A 16,446-nucleotide genomic window follows, 5' to 3' on the forward strand; every position below is an offset into this window, starting at 1 on the left:
CTCTTGTCCTGGTGTGGATGAGCTGTCAGTGCAGGTCCTCTCTTGTCCTGGTGTGGATGACCTGTCAGTGCAGGTCCTCTCTTGTCCTGGTGTGGATGACCTGTCAGTGCAGGTCCTCTCTCGTCCACCTGGTCTGGATGAGCTGTCAGTGCAGGTCCTCTCTCGTCCTGGTGTGGATGACCTGTCAGTGCAGGTCCTCTCTCATCCTGGTGTGGATGACCTGTCAGTGCAGGTCCTCTCTCATCCTCCTGGTCTGGATGAGCTGTCAGTGCAGGTCCTCTCTTGTCCTGGTGTGGATGAGCTGTCAGTGCAGGTCCTCTCTCGTCCTGGTGTGGATGACCTGTCAGTGCAGGTCCTCTCTCATCCTCCTTGTCTGCATGAACTGTCAGTGCAGGTCCTCTCTCGTCCTACTGGACTGGATGACTGGATGACCTGTCAGTGCAGGTCCTCTCTTGTCCTCCTGGTCTGGATGACCTGTCAGTGCAGGTCCTCTCTTGTCCTCCTGGTCTGGACGACCTGCCAGTGCAGGTCCTCTCTCGTCCACCTGGTCTGGATGAGCTGTCAGTGCAGGTCCTCTCTCGTCCTCCTGTTCTGGATGACCTGTCAGTGCAGGTCCTCTCTCGTTCTCCTGGTCTGGATGACTGGATGACCTGTTACTGCAGGTCCTCTCTCGTCCTCCTGGACCGGATGACGACCTGTCAGTGCAGGTCCTCTCTCGTCCTCCTGGACTGGATGACTGGATGACCTGTCAGTGCAGGTCCTCTCTCGTCCTCCTGGACTGGATGACTGGATGACCTGTCAGTGCAGGTCCTCTCTCGTCCTCCTGGACTGGATGACTGGATGACCTGTCAGTGCAGGTCCTCTCTCGTCCTCCTGGACTGGATGACTGGATGACCTGTCAGTGCAGGTCCTCTCTCGTCCACCTGGACTGGATGACTGGATGACCTGTCAGTGCAGGCAGCCTGGGTCCATGGCTCTTTGATTTGAATAGTTGTGTTGTTCTAGTCGACTGGACCTCTGACGTCCCGACACTGGGTCTTTTATGACTGAACCGCCATGGCCCCCCTTGGTTTCTATGATGACACATGAAGGCTGTTTAAACCTCTGTGTGAAGCCAGTGGACCTTCTCCTCTTAATTAGGACTTTGTCTCTGGTTAGAAGTGACCTTTTCTCTTTGGCACTTTGACTAAATTGACTCTCCCTTGTCGGCTGTGTGTTTCTTCTTGTTTTACATGCTCAGCGGTGTGTGGCTTAGCCCTGTGTGCTGCAGCACTGCGCTCGGGTTAGAGCGATATATCGCTTTGCCAAAATATCACGATGATATTGGGCTTTTATTAAAGGGGCTATTCGATATTCACCAGGCAGTGCTGTCCCCCTCCTCTCTGTCCACACCTACACAAACACAGACTGTATTTATACACATAAATAACTGTGCAATACCTTACATGATTGCTTATACATGTAGCTTATTTATATTATTTTACATGTAAAGAACTGTATTAATAACTGTTTATATCCATACTTTGATACACACACTTTCAAAATAGACGCTCTTTCATACACTTATTATTATTATTGCTTAATGTTGAATTATCGTTTGTGATTTTTGTCAGTTTTAGCCTGAGCATACTTTTTCTTTTTCTTTTGTGTGAGAGTACATTGAGAGTTAAGGTCCTTACACATCGGGAGCGTTTTTTTTCCCCATGCAATTAATTCGCCCGTCAAAAATATTTTCCGAACCTATATCAGTCAATGCAACCGGGCATACCAACGGCGACGTTTCGCTTAGCGTTATTGCGGCGTTAATTCTTTCGGACCACGGTCGATTTTTCAGAAATTCGCTTCCGACGTGTACACATCTGTGGCTGTGATTGACAGGTGGGTCAAAATTCGCATTGCAATTTGTGCGGTATATTCGCATCGCTCTTGATGTGTAACGGCCTTTAAGCGAACCGGAGCCAATTTCCTTGTATGTGTACATACTTGGCCAATAAAGCTGATTCTGATTCTAAAACCTGCCAGGAAATTGTCTTTTTGCTTTCAGTTGTTGAATTGTCTTGCGTTTTTGTGTGTTCAAGAGCAGTAATGCATTCCACAGTTTTAGAGCCCGACCGATACTGGATTTTTGAGGCCGATGCCGATACTGATATTAGGGAGTAAAAAAATGCAGATATCAATATATCTGCTGATATTCTTATATTCATTATATTACTTTTTTTTTGCAATGATCCCTCAAATATCAAACACTTGACAAAGATATGACTTGACATGACTTGAGATATGTAATGTAGGGAGGATATTTTACAGCTTATCAATAAACTGTATTGTCCAAAATGGCGATGAAACAGTACACTTCACTGGGAATTTAATAATTATAAATACCTAGAAACAGAAAAACACAAATAGAACAAATATAAAATATAACTTGAGTTAAGAAAAAAGATAATAACATGCTGTCTATAACTTAATACAAAATAAAAAAGATATCGGCAATATTGGCCAACATATCGGCCGATAATATCGATGGACCAATATATCGATCGGGCTCTATTTGTCACCCTATTGAATAGGAGTTTTATTGTGCATAGTTAAAATTGGCTAAGTGGTGGTGGCGGTGTCTGTGACAGTGTCAGTTACAATTGTGATGTCATAAATCAGTGAATTATGATATCATCATTGATGTCACTTGAGCAATTGTGATGTCATCAGTGATGTCATCAATTATGTCACTCGAGCAACTGTGATGTAGTTTGATGTAGTTTGTACATTTTACTTCTACTTTAAAATGTACAAAATCTTCTTCCGGGGAAAAATCCCCCCGAACTTCCCTTGGGTAGCTTGGCCCCCCCAAGCTAGGGGCAGGCCCCCTCTGTAACTTGGTCTGGAGCCGGGCCTGAGTATGAGCCTGTCTGTCTGTCAGTCATGATTTTGATTTCTATAACTGCTCCATCTCCAACTACTGCATCTCCAGAGTCTCCACCCTAGATTCCTAGTGGTCTAAATGATACATCCACCCTGACAAGAAGGAGACTGGAGGAAACACGAGTACTTGGAATTTTTGGGGCATAAAATGGCCACATTTTAAAATATCAGCAATCAAGTCTGGTTCACTACAAAAATATCTGTCAGTATTGGCCTCAAAACCTCATATCAGTCGAACCCCCTATAGGTCTAAGGTTTGTTTTGATTTTGACGGCAGTGTCTTCCCAGGGAAAACAGCCATTTGTGAAGCCAGTGGGTATTACATGCCTCTCCAAGGCCTAGGTGAGCAATGATACTGCCTGAGTGACAAATGCATCCAAAAACCATGACAACACCCAACACCACCCACCCCACCCCCAGCACCCCCCTCCAGACCCCCCACCTCCCCCGCCGCTCCGTACAGGGGCCCCACCACGGCCCCACCGGCCACAACCATCGCCTCCATTTGTGGAATCAGAGATGACCTTTGCATGAATAAAGTCAAAGAGGATTAAGAGACCTTGGCAATGTCGGCCGAGGGGAGACGCGGACGCAGCCGAGGGGAGACGCGGACGCAGCCGGCTTTGTGGACGTGGCTTGAGTGTAGATGCCTCCACCTGCCTGAAGGCCGCGTTTACCAGCGCCATGTGGTCGAGCATGCCGTGTGTTTGTGTTAGGGAATGCCGAGAAGTAATGTCACGTATAGATTCAAACATGAGGAATATTTCAAATGACTAATCCCCTGTTGAAAAATATACGTTCAGTTATTACCCGAGTGTCGTTCATCCGTTCTGCTAAGAGGTGATAATCTCCAGGTAATATCCTTATCTGATTTATTCTGTGCTCATATCTAATCCATAGGTTACAAGATGTACACACACAGGATCTATTTGCTTAGGCAAAAGATCTGTCCATCATAGGCTACTACCAGGATTATAGCAATTTAGCTTAGCTGCCTTTCTTTCCTGCTTCGATACAGTATGATGACAGGCTCTGATCAAGCTTAATGGAATCCCATGGATTCATTACGATCCTTACAAAGCTGGCAACAAAAGACCATCACTATCTGTGGCATAGCCATTTTTGCAATCAATATCTATTTAAAGCATTAAAAGGTATCAAAAGCATTGCAAATGTCTTCGAAAAGTTTTTTTTTTAATTCTTTGGAGCAAAAAGGGCATGCAGACGATATTGCAGAATGACATGTTTTCATTCAAAAAGGGAAGTTTAAAACCATGAAAATGTATCAGAATCAGTATTGAATTTGAATGACTGGAACTGGTATCTGTATTAAGGTTCGACAAACAAAGGACCCAAACTGTTGGTGGGTAAAATTTTGAAGGTGGACGTTACAGTAACCTTTAGGCCTACAAAAGCATCTATATAGAACCCCCTGGCAGCCATGTTGGGAGACCACCAAGGTAGGCTCTATGCACCCAACACTTCCATGTTTGACAGTACGCCGCTCCCCCACTTCCAGTCCCATAGTAACGCGAGTTATATTGTAGCTAAGAAAAAGGGCCTAAACAACATTATTTTGTCTGTGTATTCTATTCCAATTTGTGTGTCCAGGGTTAATGACATTAAGCAGTGAGCTCAAAACGGCTTAAAGATTGTCAAGGAAGATCTCTCTAATGAGAGTTGAAGATGTGTTGAGCAGCTCATGGCATGACGTACTTAACCCTCGACACACAAACTGGAATACAAAGGACAAAAAATAAATAAGTGATTCTCAACATTTTTCTTATCAAGGAGCCCTAATTTAGTTCACATTTAGGGCTACAGACCCCCATTTTGATTTTTGTTCCTCTCTGACACAAATCTAAGGATGTTTTCATTCTTTGATTTTGTTCAGAATTCCATGACTCTGTATAGTGAGAGAGTCGTTCTTCTACATTCCCTAATTGTGTTAACTTATAATAATGGTGAAGTCGATCAATTTATCAATTTGCTGGGGACCCCCTGGAACCCTCTCAAGGACGCTTGGTGGTCCCCTGACCCCACATTGAGAACCACTGTATTATATTGCAGAGTAGAGTTCTCGTGTTCAAATAGCTTCACCAGCAGGCCTTTATAACAACAGCAGCCCTGTTCCAAACCAGTCCCTATTACAGAAATAGTGGTGTGTTGGCCATTTTGTACTACTACTGTCTACTACTGTCTACTACTGTCTACTACTGTCTACTGTCTACTACTGTCTACTGTCTACTACTGTCTACTGTCTACTACTGTCCCAATTCTCATCTGTTAATTTGATTCATTATAGTCCACTATAAAATACCCACAATGCACTGCAATTTAATTTCTAGTGAACAGCGAATGTAGGCTACTGAAGGAGAAGAGTGAGGCAGTGTCCGAAACTCATTTGTTTAAACTATGATAAACGCTACATATAGTTCACTATGATAAACGCTACATATAGTTCACTATATGATAAACACTACATAGGCCTATAGTTCACTATGATCAACGCTACATATAGTTCACTATGATCAACGCTACATATAGTTCACTATGATAAACGCTACATATAGTTCACTATGATCAACACTACATATAGTTCACTATGATAAACACTACATATAGTTCACTATGATAAACGCTATAGTTCACTATGATAAACGCTACATATAGTTCACTATGATAAACGCTACATATAGTTCACTATGATAAACGCTACATATAGTTCACTATGATAAACACTACATAGTTCACTATGATAAACACTACATATAGTTCACTATAGGATAAACACTACATATAGTTCACTATGATCAACACTACATATAGTTCACTATGATAAACGCTACATATAGTTCACTATCATAAACGCTACATATAGTTCACTATGATAAACGCTACATATAGTTCACTATGATAAACACTACATAGTTCACTATGATAAACACTACATATAGTTCACTATATGATAAACACTACATATAGTTCACTATGATAAACACTACATATAGTTCACTATGATAAACACTACATATAGTTCACTATAAACACTACATATAGTTCACTATGATAAACGCTACATATAGTTCACTATGATCAACACTACATAGTTCACTATGATAAACACTACATATAGTAGTTCACTATGATCAACACTACATATAGTTCACTATGATAAACACTACAGATAGTTCACTATGATACTGTAAACACTACATATAGTTCACTATGATAAACACTACATATAGTTCACTATGATAAACACTACAGATAGTTCACTATGATACTGTAAACACTACATATAGTTCACTATGATCAACACTACATATAGTTCACTATGATAAACACTACAGATAGTTCACTATGATACTGTAAACACTACATATTGTTCACTATGATAAACACTACATATAGTTCACTATGATAAACACTACAGATAGTTCACTATGATACTGTAAACACTACATATAGTTCACTATTATCAACACTACATATAGTTCACTATGATAAACACTACAGATAGTTCACTATGATACTGTAAACACTACATATAGTTCACTATGATCAACACTACATATAGTTCACTATGATAAACACTACATATTGTTCACTATGATACTGTAAACACTACATATTGTTCACTATGATACTGTAAACACTACATATTGTTCACTATGATACTGTAAACACTACATATTGTTCACTATGATAAACACTACAGATAGTTCACTATGATAAACACTACATATAGTTCACTATGATAAACACTACATATAGTTCACTATGATAAACACTACATATAGTTCACTATGATCAACACTACATATAGTTCACTATGATAAACACTACAGATAGTTCACTATGATACTGTAAACACTACATATTGTTCACTATGATAAACACTACAGATAGTTCACTATGATACTGTAAACACTACATATAGTTCACTATGATAAACACTACAGATAGTTCACTATGATACTGTAAACACTACATATTGTTCACTATGATAAACACTACAGATAGTTAAACACTATGGGGAATAGTGAGTGAATGAGTGAGTGAGTGAATGAATGAATGAACCATTCTGAACATGGCTAAGGTGCTGGTCTTCCACTAACTTTCCAAAGTATTCCAACATGGTGTATATGGGCTATATACTGTAGGCCTCTACTGTATGTGTGTTAGTGTTCTGCTCAGGCTGATACTATATGGACTATATACTGTAGTCCTCTAGGTGTGTTAGTGTTGTGCTCAGGCTGACATATGGACTATATACTGTAGTCTTATAGGTGTGTTAGTGTTGTGCTCAGGCTGATATATGGACTATACTGTAGTCTTATAGGTGTGTTAGTGTTCTACTCACTGTGCTCAGGCTGACATGGTGAACAGAGTAGGTCTAATGTGGGCTCCTGTACAGACTGCAGGACCCCTGATGGAGCCGTCAGGACTGAGACAGAGCCATGCAGGAGTCAACTCGTCCCTAACAGAGTCAGAGGTTGGGCTGCTGCAAATCCTAATCCTGTAACACGAGGAGAATAATCCTCAGGCCATGCCCTGGCCGCTCAACACTTCTCTTTTGCCCTTTTGTTTCTCAGGTAAGTGATCTTGGACATGTTCAGAGATGGCCCTCAGTCTGCAGGACCACACTCAGCACCTCAGTCTGCAGGACCACACTCAGCACCTCAGTCTGCAGGACCACACTCAGCACCTCAGTCTGCAGGACCACCACACTCGGCACCTCAGTCTGCAGGAGCACACTCAGCACCTCAGTCTGCAGCACCACACTCAGCACCTCAGTCTGCAGGACCACCACACTCAGCACCTCAGTCTGCAGGACCACCACACTCAGCACCTCAGTCTGCAGGACCACACTCAGCACCTCAGTCTGCAGGAGCACACTCAGCACCTCAGTCTGCAGGACCACCACACTCAGCACCTCAGTCTGCAGGACCACCACACTCAGCACCTCAGTCTGCAGGACCACACTCAGCACCTCAGTCTGCAGGACCACACTCAGCACCTCAGTCTGCAGGACCACACTCAGCACAAAGACAACTGTATGTTTTATCATTCGTCTTGATCTCATGTTGACTTTCCTCCTCCACCAAGTTTTGGTCTATAAAACGAAGAAAAAAAATACTTTATTCTTACTTTATACAATATTTTTGAATGATGCAGATTGATATGATATGCTGGATTCTGATATATTGGATATTGTATCTGATAGTGATATTATGTTTGTGCTCATGTACGTTTGATATTTTTCTAAGTGTGGATTTTGTATTCTTTTTTCCACCATGTAGGCCTGCTTCTATGTACTTTAGGCTATTGGATTGTAGGCTTGTTTCTATGTACTTTAGGCTTATGAATTGTAGGCTTGTTTCTATGTACTTTAGGCTCGTGAATTGTTAATTATGTTCTGGATGTTTATCGCCCTGGGTGGTTGGCTCGTTAACCACACCTGCCATCATAGAGCTCGTCAGCCTATGATGTTATAAATATGGGTGTGGTTTTCATCTCTCAAACACTTTGACCTGACCAAGATCCAAGTAGGATTGAAACGTTGTCTCTATAAACGTGTGTGGGATCGGATGGAGTGTGTGTGGCTTTATAAGAGGAGGAAGCATGAAGGGAATAAACCCTGCTCTCCACCTGGCTCTTAAAGTCCAGGGTTCCCAGGCTCTCAGAAGAAAAGGTCCCCTGAACACAGCTCGCTCCCTGCTCGCTCAGACGCAGGAGGGCGGGGCCTGTCACTCATCACACGCACCCCCCCCCCCCCTCCTCGCCCCCCCCCCCCCCCCCCCCATCTTAATTCCTCTTTGAATGGACTTCTGGACTTCAGTCTCTGACTGTGCAGCCTTCATGTTTTCAGTAAACTAACCCAGCTAGAATGAAATGTTTTACGTGTGTGCAAAGCAGGGATGCGTACGATCCCACCGTAAATTTGAAACAAAACATTTGAATTTTACTTGTCTTAAAACGTGGTATTTTACGTTCTACAATCTCAATGTAAATTTGAAACAAAATCCCGGGTCATTTGAAAACCTTCCTGCCTTTCCAAAACGTTAAACACAAGTGGAACAACTTTAACAACATTGGTTATGTTTCCAACGTGGTTAAGGTTAGGATCATGGTTTGGGTTTTGAATAACAAAAACGTTAAATGCGACTTAGGGTTTAAAATGTAGAATTTGAACACGCCGGGACTTGAACACGGCTCTCCGGTGTGAAAGGCGAGTGTTTAAACTTTGCACCCTCCATGCACCCCTTACTGGCCACAGCGCTATTTCAATAGCAGACTCTATGAAATGTATAATGGTAATGCATCTGGTAACATGACGTTTGCGTTCAGAAACGCGACGTTTGGGTTCAGAAACGTGAAGTTTGGGTTCATAAACGTGAAGTTTCGGTTGAGAAATGTAAAGTTTGGGTTCAGAAATGTGAAGTTTGGGTTCATAAACGTGAAGTTTCGGTTGAGAAATGTAAAGTTTGGGTTCATAAACTTGAAGTTTGGGTTCAGAAATGTAAAGTTTGGGTTCATAAACGTGATATTCTACATTACGTATCTGTGGCCTGCAGAAACGTGTATGCCAACGTTTTATTCTAACGACCAGGGTGAGTAAATAGAAGTGGGGTGAGAATAGCACACAGAAATTACTTGCGTGTGTGTGTGTGTGTGTGTGTGTGTGTGTGTGTGTGTGTGTGCGCGCGCGCGCACGCTACACGCATGCACACATGCACACACACTCTAGAGTGACTGTTCAGTTCACATGTTAAGTCCTTAAAGATCTCCCCAATACCCATGCACAAGAGTATAGAAACAATTTACAAAGCCCTGTGTAATCTTCCTTTTTACTGCGTTCTTAGTTTCATCTGCAGGGGATTACTGTACCGCTCCCCCCCCCCCCTTTTGGGGGGGAATCCGCAGAAGAGGAGGGACGTACAAAATGGCGGAAAAAGGAAAACAAATTGTAGCGTAATCTCTGGAGAGAAAGAACGGTTGAGTGAGGGAGTCCCCCGGACCTTGCATCTTTTTTTTCCCCCTGCCAGAAAATCCCATAATCCTCCATGTTTGATGTCTCAAAGCTAATGGCGTTTATTAGGACAGCCCAAAAGGCGCTTTGTCCGCGGCGTGGTCGCCGTTGAGGTTTTGAATGACATTGCGGGGAGAGAGCGGGTAACTTTAGCTTAATCTGGGCTTATCCGGCCCCGATGCATGCACAGGTGTGTGGCCCTTAAGCCTGGAGGAGGCCAGGCTCTCCTGCAACCTGCAGATCAAGCCTGCTCCCGGGGCCAAAGACGTCCAGAGGAACACACACCGCACCTTCCACCCAGCAGGCTTTAGCCCCCTCATGAACCCAACTGCCTATTATCACTTTTTAATTAAACGGCTCCTTCCCTCTGTCTGCTCAAGACGATATGGAACGACCTTCTCCCGCTGAATCACTTTTCATCTGGCCGGTCACGCAGGTTGAGTTGCCTAAAACTCATCTGGAGGATTTCTGTTTCCTTGCCGAAGCCTCCTGCCTGCCTGCCTCACGGAGGAGCATGGTGACGTCGTGGGCTCTCATGCAGCATACACTCTTTGGCTGTAACTGTCTGTCTCTGGCTAGAGACAAACAAAAAAAAATCACTCTCACCCCCAAAAGGTCCTCATATAGGCCCCCCTCCTGACAATTAAACGTGGAACATCTATGTTTCAATAGTTTTCCCTTTTAAGGTGAGAGATACTGTAAAAGCTTGCCAAATCGCTTATCTTTCTGAATTAATCTTAATGGTCTCCAAATGAAGACTGTCTGCCAGAGCTTCATGGAGACCCTGCCTTCCTTTTCCAAATAGAATAATCTTTTGTTGTTGTTGTTGTTGTTTTTGGCAGTAACCACACCGCAAGAGAGGTTGTTGAGAAGCCATAGCATCATTAAAGTCAGGTCTGGTTCTAGCTATATATTTTTGGAAGAGAATCTGAATATTTAGATCTTCAAGCCTTGTTCCTGACCAACAAATCAAACGGAGATGACATTGTTGCTGCGCTCTGGTCTGGGAGCGCAGAATGTGGACCACGGCACTTCTCGTCTCGCCGCTGCACGTCGTCCAAGGACCGCTGACTCTGCTTATTGGATTTGGAAGCCACTCCTTCAATAAAAAGAATGAATTTCCCATAACTCGATAACAGGAATCAAGGCCAGCGGCCCAGTGATCCATAAACACTAGGATGATGAGGTCATCTCCCCCAGACACCGCCACACCATGCAACATCGCCATCAACTTAAGTGTGGCCAGAGTATTAGGCTAAGTAATTAGATCAAATACGGTGACGGGTGTCTTTAATTTCCAGATTCAAATATATTTGTATATATATATATATATATATATATATATATATATATATATATATATATATATATATATATATATATATATATATATATATATATCAATTCAACTTTATTCCAGACACTTAGGAAGGTCCATAGGAGAACATAACACCTTACAGTACAATACAAAACGTAGAAAAATATATGAAATTTTCATTTACAAGAAATTAACACAGAGAATATAGAAATAGAATTGTGATGATAGTTCCTCTGGCATCTCTATACCTACAATACAGAGAGTAATGGAGTTCTGGATAAAATCATATAAAAGCATTGTTAAGATGCAATCCGACAAGCAGATTAAACGTCAGTTTGTTAGTCAATTGAGGATAGCCGATGATTTATAATAAGCGCAGCAGGTGATCATGTCACTATATTGAACTCTGGCGCCCCCTAGCCAGTGACGCCTAGGAATAGACTAGGTGACAACCAAGAATAGTTTGGTGACTACTGGAAAGTCAGTTGACGGGCCGGAAAGAGACGGCACCCGGTACAGGTTGGGTTAGCAACCCAGTCTGGTTCTTTCGTGAGGAAGAAATCCAAAAACGCCACGGTGAGTCTACTAAAAAACTGTGCAAGCACCAACGTAATCCAGGATGGATGGGCGTTATGGTTTCTCCTAGTGGATCAGGGAAATCCTCTCAACCATTCATCCCCCGGAAGTGTGAATTGCTCGTCGCAGAACTATGACGTGCAGCGCGCAGGCCTGTGTCTCTAGAGCCCTTTTCCCACATGCGTACCGGAAAATTACCTGTAAGTCAATATCGGACATTTCCCTGAATTTCCCTTCACACCTTAGCGCGCGCATATGGGAATCGAGTCGTCAAATAGCCGGTATGTTGGGGGCGGGGGAGGGGGGAGCTTATTTGGGGGGTCGGCAAAACTTCACTCAGTCCTCCACAGCAGCCTGACACAGGACAGACACAGCGAGAATGGCAGAGGCTTGCAAGGCAAGCTGCCCAACGCTTGTAGCCTATGTATGAGAAAGCAAATGCACAAGCGAAATGTGGAAGTAGTTTGCTTTGATGTGCGCGAATGATTAGATGATGCAGAAGTTGGGATCCGTGTCTGAGAGAAATAGTTGCTGGTTCGATGTTTATCCGTTCACCTGCGTCGCATGAAGCACTTTTTACAGACTGGCTTCGTTTGATGTGTCCGGGGTTGCCTTCGGAAATCAGCAAGCTGACATACTGCTCTTATTAGGCTTAGACAAGATCATTTCGCCAGTTTGCTTTAATGTGCGCGAATGATTAGATTATGCCCGCTGGAACATTAAGCAACGTGTGTAGGCTACACTTCGCCCATGATTGAAGGACCGCTGTCGCGGAAAATGACTGGACCCGTTTCCACTTGCGTCCCCTTAAGATCATACCGCTCTTCTGACTTGCTCGAAACTGGTGAAATGTCGGGGACGACGGGGTCGCGCTTATACCGGCACAGCGCCTTTCCCACTTGCAGGCATTAGACCACGTTCCGGTCATTTTGCGGTAAAAAGCGCATGTGGGAAAAGGGCTTAGGTGTCCCCCCTGCCGCCCGGGAGGATGCAGACCTGGTGAGACGAAGGAGAGGCTCGACCGGGAGAACCACAGTGCCTCGACTCTCCATGCACTGATGTTCTGGTCCCTGCGGAGTAGTTCCACAGCAGCGGATTGGGGTTTCTTGGACCCGTCCGCTAGCAACATTGCAGAGGAAGATTAAGTGGTCAGATCCGTGAGTGGCTGCTGCTGGGATACAAGCCGAGGTGTAATTAGCCTCAGCTGGGTCACCTGGGCGAGTGTGAATGATGTTGTGAGACCCGAAACACCCAACGACCCCAGGTTACATCACTGATGATGTATCCCAGTTGCATTTAGAAGATGTAGTGTGCAATATGTCGGGTTAGGGCATATTGCACAGTGAAGCTTGGCCTCCCCCTTGTCAGGCACATCTATCAGATTGCACTATATTGAGACCCGAACCATATATAACAATATTCTCAGATTTGGGTTCAAGAGACAAGGGGCCCTATCTTCGTACAGGCACTATCCCCTATTAGCGATTGCGCACCTGTTTGCGTGTGCCTTAAAGCAGGGAAGATTGCAATCCGCCGTCCAGGTGTTATGCCGAGTTTTGCACCCCCGCCAGGCAGCAGCAAAATGCATCCCCACCTCATGGGAACATATTGTAATGATTTATACAGAAACATAACTGTTTAAAAATTATATAATTGTTTGGGTAGACGTGACCCCCCTGGTTTTAAGTTAAAACAGCCCCAAAATATGGTGGCGATGCATGGTGGTGCGGGGAAGCATAACTCGTCACAACAACGGGCGCAAACGCAGATCAGAGGCGTGCCAAATCATTTATGCAAGGCGCAAATGGGATTTGGGCAGTGTTAACCACCAGAATTATTCACAGGTGTGACCTGGCAATGCCTGGGCGTTACATCAATCAAACCAGATTCCCGTCTTGCTGTCCATGTAATACAGTTTGTGTGAGGCATGATGAAATTCTTCCCATGCGTAATTTGGATAGATGTAGGCCTATTGACTGTATATATTATCCCCATCTCATAACGACACCATCACATCATATACCTGTCAAAAACATCTGAGTTTTGATGCAATTCGTGTTATTTTGTTGACTGGGGTGGGACAATAGAAATGTGTTTGCAGCGGGTAAACGGCGGAGACAAAAGAAAAGATTGGAGGATTTACAGTGGACTCAATTAAAACTCAACTCGTGCCGAGGCTTGTGCCAGATCGGCTGTGATGCCAACGACCCTCCGGGTTATAGCAGGTGAAGGTGAATAGCCTATTGCAAGTAGGCTACAATGTACAAGTTTTCTCAATTAATTTACCATAACCCCTCCTTGCAATGTGATACAAGTTTCTCAGTGAATTATAGTTGATTGCCTCACCGAATAATCTGCTGGTTATACAATTTTAGCAGCAGAATTTGATGTCCTGGGGTGGCATGTCCATGCGTAATGAAGTTTCTGTGCTGCGCGGAGATTATGGTGCGCTCCAGTGCAGCGAGGTATTTAACACGTAAGAGGTCCTTTTCAAAGCTCTTAGCGCAAAGTAATTGCACGCTGCTGACGATAGGATAATGCCATCTATCCCAACATGTTAGCGCTGAAACGCCTGCTTTGGCATGTGGCACGTCTATGCCCAGTACAATTATAACAGGCATGCGCTTGTGCCCGCCCCTAATTTGCATTGCGCATGGCGTTAAACGAGCGCAAACGCTAGATTACCGCTTTTGGGAAGATAGGGCCCTAGATCTCATCAAATGGGGTTCATGGTTCTAATGTGAACAAAACTAGGGTCCATGAAATGAAAAAAAGGATGAGAATCACTGCTTTAGAATAACACTAAAGACAAAATGTGAAATAACACAAAAAGTGTTCAATCAAAACTATCTGATAGTTTAGATTCTTTAAAGTAGCCGCCCTTTGCCTTGATGGAAAGGCTTTGGAAAGACATTTATAGGATCAACTTCACCATTTTTATTTGTCTATGAAACTCATTTCAAGGATTTAGGCGGAAGCCTTCAAAATGGCTTTAGAACAGGGGTGGCCAAACTTTTTTGCCTTTTGCTGGTGTCACTGAATTATGACTCAATGCTTCTTTGCACCATATTTGGGCAACAGCAGGAAATTGGCCCCCCGGCCATCACAGCCTTCCTCAGTATAGTGGCTTGTCTCCAGTCCAAAAACACGCAATGTGTTAGGCTGACCAACAGGGGGCGTCAGCCAGCAGCTTAATATCCTGCTCTCCCTGAAGCTGTGGGCCTGAGCACTCTGAGCTTTCTCTCTGTTCTTGAACGCACACCGCTCATGCAGTCACTCTGACCTCAGACCTGCTGTCGGATGCTACAGGGTTTCTGCAGGTTTCAACAAGTTCCATTTAAAACCTTTTTAAGACCGTTATGAATGCAATTTAAGACCAATTTCATGTCCATACAGACAGACAGACACGCACGCACACACGCACGCACGCACACACACACACACACACGCGCAAATTAAGTACGTGAAAAAAATTATTTTTTAGCTATGTCAGAACCAGGGACCATGGCATGAAACCGCATGACAGATACAGTATGTCTTCAGTGCTGCTATATGATTGATTGATATTGAGCTACCATGTGAAGTCCAGAAACAACGCAACACGAGCATGGGTGAACTGTGCATGTCTTGGAGGAAGCATGGTGCTAGTCTATGGCTCCCCCCAGATCAGCAGAGGGTGGAGCAGTGACCGGGACAGCCAGCAGGGGGACATTTGCCAAGTAAAATTGGGGAGAAAATGGGTGATATCAATAAACTGTGAGCGGGCTGCACAGTTTGCATTAGTGGTTGGTTCCATGTTGCTTCTGTTTTGTAGTTTTGTTACAGCATGATTCATACAAATGTGCCCCGAAAACACATTTAAAAGCAAGTCTGAAGTTAACTCATTCTCTGCCAGGGTCATTTCGGTCTGTGTGCTCCCAGTGCCAGGATTTTGAGCATATTTCCTGATCTTCCAGGACCCACCGAATATTCTGTGCTAGGAATAAAATTACACAACATATCTCACAATAAAGCAGAGACTCTCTTCTTACCCCTTGTAAAAAACTGAAACTCTACCATGTTTCCTTGTTTAGTTACAAGCAGTGGAAGTTAGCTTGTTTTCACTAAAAATGCCCTCCTCGAAAGAGAAATAGGAGAAAAAGAGGTTTTTAGTGAAGGACACCGTTTCAAGCAGAACTCTCTTTTGAGCCTTTTATTTTTTGCCTCAGTGACACATCAGACATATACAGTATTTGTTTTCCCAAATAAATAAATAAAAAATAAGAGAATGTATTTGAGGGAGCTGTGTCGGTCCATCCCGCCCAGTGAGCGGCTACAGAGAGAGAGAGAGAGAGAGAGAGAGAGAGTCTGGCCCCTGGGGTTTCTTGTCAGATGAGGCTTGGCCGCAGCCTCCTTGCTACAGTATTGTCAGTAAAATGGAAGAACCTCAGAATAAGTTGGAACCTATTTCGAGACATGGTCTTTCCGAAATAGGTGGTGTAGGACTACACACAGGACTGGGACTAGGACTGGACTGCGCCTCCATCGACTCAGAGTCTGAAAACACAAAATATCAAAGTATGATAAATATGTGCACAAAATCAAATAAATAATT

This window comes from Poromitra crassiceps, assembly GCF_964638095.1.
Source record: "Poromitra crassiceps genome assembly, chromosome: 4".
NCBI classification, from domain to species: domain Eukaryota; kingdom Metazoa; phylum Chordata; class Actinopteri; order Beryciformes; family Melamphaidae; genus Poromitra; species Poromitra crassiceps.